Raw genomic sequence first — 8,227 nt, forward strand, 5'->3', positions numbered from 1 at the left:
GGACTACTTAAAATGTGATAGAGCATGGATTGGACAATTAATTTGGACTGCGCTGTTTCATTCTTCAAATAAGTCTGAATACTCATGTATATGACAAATAAATGTAGTGGGTCCTTCAGTGTCCTCGTTAAGGTACAGTATCATCCACGATAACCGTGACTGTGTTCCGCAAAAGTCAATGTTTTATCCCTTTACTGCCATGCTCTGGATTTTTCCTGCTTCTTGTTTATCATGTCCATCGAAATCAATTTTCCAAAGGCGGATTCTTCGCTTACCAGCGCTAGATCATATTCATATCCTATTTACTTTCTTCACTTTCTTCTATCGGCACAGCCAAGGAAAAAACTTATTAGGATGAGCATGTTATTGGCCTCTGTAATATAAGATTAAAATTTCTAAGTTGTTGAAGCACACCTTATTAATGCTAGGTCGAGGCGTCTGAGAACCTCAACCAACCACCGAAAAACCCAATGGAACTCTTAAGCAGACACCTCCCCCCACCTTCACAAGACGGTAGAATTTATCTTGTGGCTTATTAAGCTGAGAAAATCCTTGTCCTCTCCCTGTTCCCTCACTTGGTAAGCTGGCGATTTGAGTTTAGAGGGCAGTGGGCCTAACCAACCACACCACGAATCTTTGATTATTTTCATTATGACTTATAACATATCTTGAAAGACTTTTTAATATTATAAGGACATCGATTTTGTTGTTTTAAATTGAATATTTTTTATTATTTGTTTATTATAAACATCGGCATCGATGACCTTCGATGTCAGGATGCCAGAAAACTTCAAATCAATCAATCAATCTTGAGAAATGCTCAGGCACACGAATATCTTTAGAAGGGAATCTTCTTTAAAAAAGGAGTCTAGTTGAGTAAAAAAAAAAATGAAAAATCAAGGAGTTGAGAGAGTTGAGAGAGTTGAGAGAGTTGAGAGAGTTGAGAGAGTAGAGAGAGTAGAGAGAGAGAGAGAGAGAGAGAGAGAGAGAGAGAGAGAGAGAGAGAGAGAGAGAGAGTTAATTACTAGCGGTCTCTAATCCAGCAGACCACGTTCTAAGATTTGGCAGCTTTTAACCAACAGCCATTCGTGTGTGGAGGGGTGGAAGGCAGACACCAGAAAATTAAGAAACACAACAGAGTGAGGGTAGGATAAAGGAAAGCAACACAAAGACGATAATACAAAAAGTAACTGGGACAGAGACAGTAATTACAGATCTGTAATACGCACATTACTCTTATACCATTCGAATAATTAATGATACCGTCGATAGTTATGATGATTTTCTAGTTTATTTAAAGAAATACAGCGAACGTAATCTTATATTTTATACGACCTACATATACTAATATATGGTGTATGTATATATACATATTACACACATACATACATATATTATATATATATATATATATATATATATATATATATATATATATATATATATTTATATATATATATATATATATATATATATATTTATATATATATATATATAAATATATATATATAATAAATATATATATATATATATATATGTGTGTGTGTGTGTGTGTGTGTGTGTGTGGTTATATATGTGCGTGCGTGCGTGTACCCGCTTGTATGAATTTCATAGATACACTACCGTTGGACGGATATCAGATATGTATCCTATTGCAAACCATCTTACAATATAGAAAAGGCGAGATTTTGAGGTTGATTTTAATCAGGAATCGGTTATAAAATCGAACACAGACGGTTCAATGAGTACAAGCATATTGAAATAAAATATATCTTTTTGATATTTTAGAATGAAGGCCTTGTGTACATGCCGAAGTGTATTTTTTTTAATATTGGCAGCGTAAAAAGGGGAACATAGAAAGACTCAGAAGTTTAAAATACTTTCAGTTTTATTCCAGCTGTGACCAGATAGTGGAATGGTCTTCCTAATCATGCAGTTGAACTGGTGAACTTCAGACGTTCAAACTTTTAGCGAATGTTTTTTTTTTTTTTATGTTGAACAGGCTGATATAAGTTATTCTTCATAGATTATTTATTTAATACTTCTCATATGTACTGAAATTTATTTATTTCCTTATTTCCTTTTCCTCACTGGGATATTTTTCTTTCTGGAGACCGTGGGCTTATTGCATCCCAATTTTCCAACCATGGTTGAAGCTTAGCTAATAATAATAATAATAATAATAATAATAATAATAAATTAGATGCAGAGGATACGAAAGATAGAAATCTATGACGAACAGTAAAGGTGAAGGGAGAGAATGAGAAGTCTGTTGCGGTTGGTGCGTGACCGAGTGGATAATTGGGGGAAGCAAGTTCTGTTTACTTGAGAGAAAGGTTCCTAAAAAAGTTTCGTAATTGGTGTTTGCAGAAAGGGAAGGTGATAAAGAACACTTTAAAAAACATAGTAAAATAATGCTGCTAATCAGTTAGGGGTTACGATCGAGATGAGATGGAAGGGAGGTGAGCAATGTAGGTTTAAGTAAGGTTAAGTGTTTGTAGATCATGCATTTCATAATGAAATATTTGATGTGGAAAAAATTAAAACATTGAAATTGCTAAGGATGGCTAAAGACGCACACATAGTTATGCATGTGTGTGTATCAAGTGCCATATGTGGATGAGATCATGGTGAGGGGTAGATAAAGATGGTTTGGGCATGCTTTCTGTACTCCCAAGTGAGATTAGTTCACCAAACTTTTAACTGGGCTCCACAAGGCACTGGAAGAGTTAGAAGACCCAGACCTACATGGTTGATGACTATGAAGCGTAAAGTAGATGATGAAAGGAGAAGTATTGATCTAAAAGCTCCAGATAGAGATTACTGGCGAAATCTAACTGAGGCCTTTTGCTGCAATAGGCGTAGTGGATGTGATGATAAAGATGTATATATATACATATACTAAATGTTTATATATATATATATATATATATATATATATATATATATATATATATATATATATATATATATATATATATATATATACGCATACATATACACCATAAGATATACAAATGTAAGCTCTATCAAAACCCTTCTATAGGCACTTGTGGTATTTACTTCTGTCAGAATTTGTCCCTATAATCTTCAGTTTTCCACCCAACTCCTATAGAAAGCACCTCACCCACAGGCCCATTCATTCTGTGAAAGTAACCATGTTCTCCGATCAAATTCTTTATAATCCATCTCCCTTACGCCTTCAGAATCCTCTCCTTGCATTTTGCAAAGATTACTAAGATGCCTAATGAGTGAATGTGCCTTTGCATGTTGCGAAATAACGTTTCAACTTCAGTAATTAAATGTTGAAGCTCGAACAATTGAATGTTGTTGTTCCAACAATCAGATTATGAAAAAATTGTTTATGCAATCAAAAGAGAAGAGATTACATAGGGGTTGGGGATGCTTTTTTATAAAGTAATCCTTTGCATAATTAATATTTTTAGTATTCGTCACTAACATTGAGTTAAAAACAGCTGCTTTTTTCTGCTTATTAAAAGCCGTAAAACAAGCTGTATTTAATATACAGCTTATTATTTGCCATAGTATTTGCTTCATTATATCTGGAGTATTATAGAATATTAAGGGGAAAGGTTTCATACCAGCCAATACAGTATTATTATTATTATTATTATTATTATTATTATTATTATTATTATTATTATTATTATTATCATTATTATTATTATTACTTGTTAAGCTACAACCCTAGTTGGAAAAGCAGGATGCTATAAGCCCAGAAGCTACAACAGGGAAAATAGCCCATTGAGAAAAGGAAACCAGAAAAAATATAAGATTTTAAGAACAGTAACACTAAAATAATTAATTCATATATAAATTATAAAAACTTTAACAAAAGAAGAGGAAGAGAAATAAGATAGATTAGTGTGTCCGAGTGTACCTTCGAACAAGAAAAGGATATTAATCTCGCAGTATTATTTATATCATAACAATAATGTTCAGAGATATTAGTTTTTGTAATTATTTATATCATAATAATGTTCAGAGATATTAGTGTTTGTAAGTGTTATAAAGGAAAAAGTACTAGTGAATCCTCATTTTAAGCATATGGATATGACCACTAAACGTTGAAGAATTTCGCATGACAAAGATCATTTAATTAAAATTTATAAGTTTACTATTTCTTTAAGAAATCTGTTGTATTTTATTAATAGATTGTGAATTCGAATCTTCACAAGTGTAAAACTATTTGATTGTAAAAATAAAAGATTATAAGCTCATATCATATCGAGTAATCTTATTGAGGAGATTAATCTTGATTAAAAAGAAGTAAAGGTTGAATTATTTAGCCGATATTAATTATACAAAAAAGGTTAATGTCATTGACTTTTTTCTATGTATGTATCTATCTAGCTTTATCACAGAAACTAAAGCATGTATGTATGTATATATATATATATATATATATATATATATATATATATATATATATATATATATATATATGTATGTATGTATGTATGTATGTATGTATGTATGTATGTATATATATATATATATATACATATATATATATATATATATATATATATATATATATATATATATATATACATACGTGTATATAGTTAGATATAAATGTAAGCATTCCTATCATCCCCCATATCATATATATATATATATATATATATATATATATATATATATATATATATATATGTGTGTGTGTGTGTGTGTGTGTGTGTGTGTGTGTGTACGGTATACCTATGAATACAGATTATTATAATAATCACAAATAAATAAGTATTCAATAGTATTTAAATACAGAAAAAGAAAACATCATCAACTCCCCCTTCCCACATAACATTCTAAAACGGAATCAGCTTCGTAATCTGAAAATTAATTTTTAAAGCAGACCAAGTATGCTAATCAGATGACACGAGAGAGAGAGAGAGAGAGAGAGAGAGAGAGAGAGAGAGAGAGAGAGAGAGAGAGAGAGAGAGAGATGAAAATACTTGAATTCCAGAATATGGAGAGTATGAAATATTTAATGACTTACTGTGTGTGTCGCTGTAACCCTCAAGATCGACGTCAGGTGTTTTTTCTTCGTCGTGAATAAATCAGTGTGAACTTTATTAGCGACGTCGCATGAGCGTCTTTTGCAGCTATTCCATTTCCAACGTGTTGAGTGGTGTCAGTTGAGAGAGAGAGAGAGAGAGAGAGAGAGAGAGAGAGAGAGAGAGAGAGAGAGAGAGAGAGAGAGAGAGAGAGGTAATCACCGTATTTGAAAAAATGTCATGGTAAAAATTATCGTGAATATATATATATATATATATATATATATATATATATATATATATATATATATATATATATATATATATATAATGCATTATCTTTATTTCCATTTACTAATGTCTACCTCACTTTTTTTTTTTTTTTTTTTTTTTTTTTTGCACAAAACGCTGGTCACTTCAGGTGTGTTAAGATCTTATTTAATTCGTAAAATGATGTACAGTAAAATTAATAAATAGATATAGTTAATATCCCCATTCAAGAATTTACCAGGTCCAAGTTTATTTAACTTGTAATTAGTTTGTGGACATCCCTCCATTACACACCCTAATATCCAACAAGAAACGTACTTAATATATCTGACCTGACAACTTTAAAAACATTTCTATGTTGTTTAGCTCCAATGAAATTCAGTAATAAAATATTTTTTCTTAATGATTACCCTTATATATTGTCTTTTATATTTAGCTTTGTCACTTCCCTAAATATTTTTTTTTAATGCTCTTCGATATCCTCATCATTATGTATTTAGCAATAAGAAACCTTACTTAAGAGAAAACGGCTTGCATCCATCCTCCTTAGTGTTTGGAACATTGTGATGAGTTTTGAAAGCAACTCTTGTGTGAAGCCCAAATGTCTTGCATGTTTTGGTGCTATATTTGCATTGTAAGAAAATAAGAACAAAAGGAAAATAGGGAACCAAATCTCTCTCTCTCTCTCTCTCTCTCTCTCTCTCTCTCTCTCTCTCTCTCTCTCTCTCTCTCTCTCTCTCTAACAACGGGCATAAAATTTTTGAATGAATTTTCTAATTATTTTGGCCACATTGAACATTGATCAAACCATAATGCTTAGAAAATGCTATCAATCTAAATCTTGGAAGTTGATTATCTTTTCCCTTTATTTTTTCTGTAATATTCTGAAAACTAATTTCTTCCACGAAAATCAAAATACTTTATCTGAAGGAAAGAAATATTTACAAGAATTAATATACATATAATTACTGTACCTGGTCATTTTCAGGTCAATCTGTATGATCTATACTCTAATTTTAGAACTGGGGTTTGTCTAACTGTAGTTTTAGTACTCTTTGTTACTCTCTCTTTGATGAAGTGCGTAATCCAGGAAAGTAATTTACTCGTCCTTCCTCAAACTTCGGAACCTTTCATCATAATATTCAGGGGTTATCATCCAATGCAAGTCTACGTTTAAGAGGCTGAATCGATTCAAAGAGAGCAGCATCATCTGCATAAGAGAAAATCATGTTTTCAAGGCCAAGTCCAGTCTAAGAATTTTTCTGTATTCCACCAGTACTCTATGGTTTAGATATTATCTAGAGGCCATTGACTTTTTCTTTATCTATCTTTCTTACTGTCTATTTGCGTTTTCTGTAGTTATTTCGAAACCATGTAAATATCTATTAAAAAACCCACCATCCTTTATAGTTTATTTTTCCCCACATCTAGTCAATGATAACTAGTTAAATAAAATATTTTTCCAACCCATGTCTCTTGGTTCCTCTTTGCCATATTTTTCAAGAATTTTCTAAATAAAATCCCTAAGTTATACTGTATGTCCAGTCAAAATCTAGAAGTGAATAACCTAGCATTAACTAAAATTTAACTATGTGGATGAGTTCGGCATAAGCCATGTCGTAACGCAAAAGTACACTGAAGAGATTCCTCATTTGCAAAAGCAACCGGCTGAAAATACGTTTTGGGTTTTACACATTAGGCCGTGGTAGCATTGCAGAATCCCAAGGTAATGGAACTGAATAATTTCATTGAATCCTTATTTTTAATCTTGCCAATAATGATAATGAAAACTTTATAATTAGAGCACATACTTCGGCAATTATTAACATGAATATCGGTTATTAGTATTTACATGGTTATGAAATTACCTAATGCATATTAGCAAGGAGGGTGAATATTGAAAGAATTCTGTTTCACCATCTCCTCATTTTATTCCTGTATATTCCTCTCTCTCTCTCTCTCTCTCTCTCTCTCTCTCTCTCTCTCTCTCTGACTTTTATTACGAATTTATGAAGAATAATTGTAGTAAGTATATAATGGTGTAATCATTTGAAGGGATGTTTTAAGCGAATCGAATAAAACACCCATCAGATTCGCCTGTAAAATTAAGCTGGAAAAAACTATTATTTCTGTATTACCATAGAAAAATACCACAGGAATAAGTGAAAAAGAAGATAAATCAGTCTGTCATAAGAAGAGCAGAGCGAATGTGTGTATTTTCTTATTTAAGTATATGTTATGTATACATACATATGAACTTATATACAAACATGAAACAAAGAGAAGATAAAAATCCCCACTAATCAATACGTTTATTTTCTTATATTGTTTTACGTACATATGCCATTGCATTATGTGAATAACCTTCTCATAGAAAGAGGAAAATATTCATTAATTTTTTAAGTATATCAATGTTTATAATGTTCAAATATATATATATATATATATATATATATATATATATATATATATATATATATATATATGTGTGTGTGTGTGTGTATGTATGTATATATATGTATATATATATATATATATATATATATATATATATATATATATATATATATATATAGCATATGAGGAGGATAAACAACATAGGACACAATACATTCACTTGAAGTACTCCACTGTTCACTGGAAATTCATTTGATAAGACTCCATTAACATTAACTTTGCATTTGCTGTGCTCATGAACAGACTTATGAAATTTACATATTATTGAGGAATTCCATAATAACGCAGGACTCTCCACAAAATTGGCCGATGCACACTCTCAAAGGCCTTTTCATAGTCCGCAAATGCCATCAAAAGGGGATTTCTTTATCCTATGCATTGGTGTAAAACATGTGTCCAAATGAAAATTTGGTCAGTGCAGCTTCTACCTTTTCTAAATCCTGCTTGTTCATCTCACAGCTTTTCATCAATCTTTTTCTCCT

The sequence above is a fragment of the Palaemon carinicauda genome, chromosome 38, assembly GCF_036898095.1.
Source record: "Palaemon carinicauda isolate YSFRI2023 chromosome 38, ASM3689809v2, whole genome shotgun sequence".
In the NCBI taxonomy this organism is placed as follows: Eukaryota; Metazoa; Arthropoda; class Malacostraca; order Decapoda; family Palaemonidae; genus Palaemon; species Palaemon carinicauda.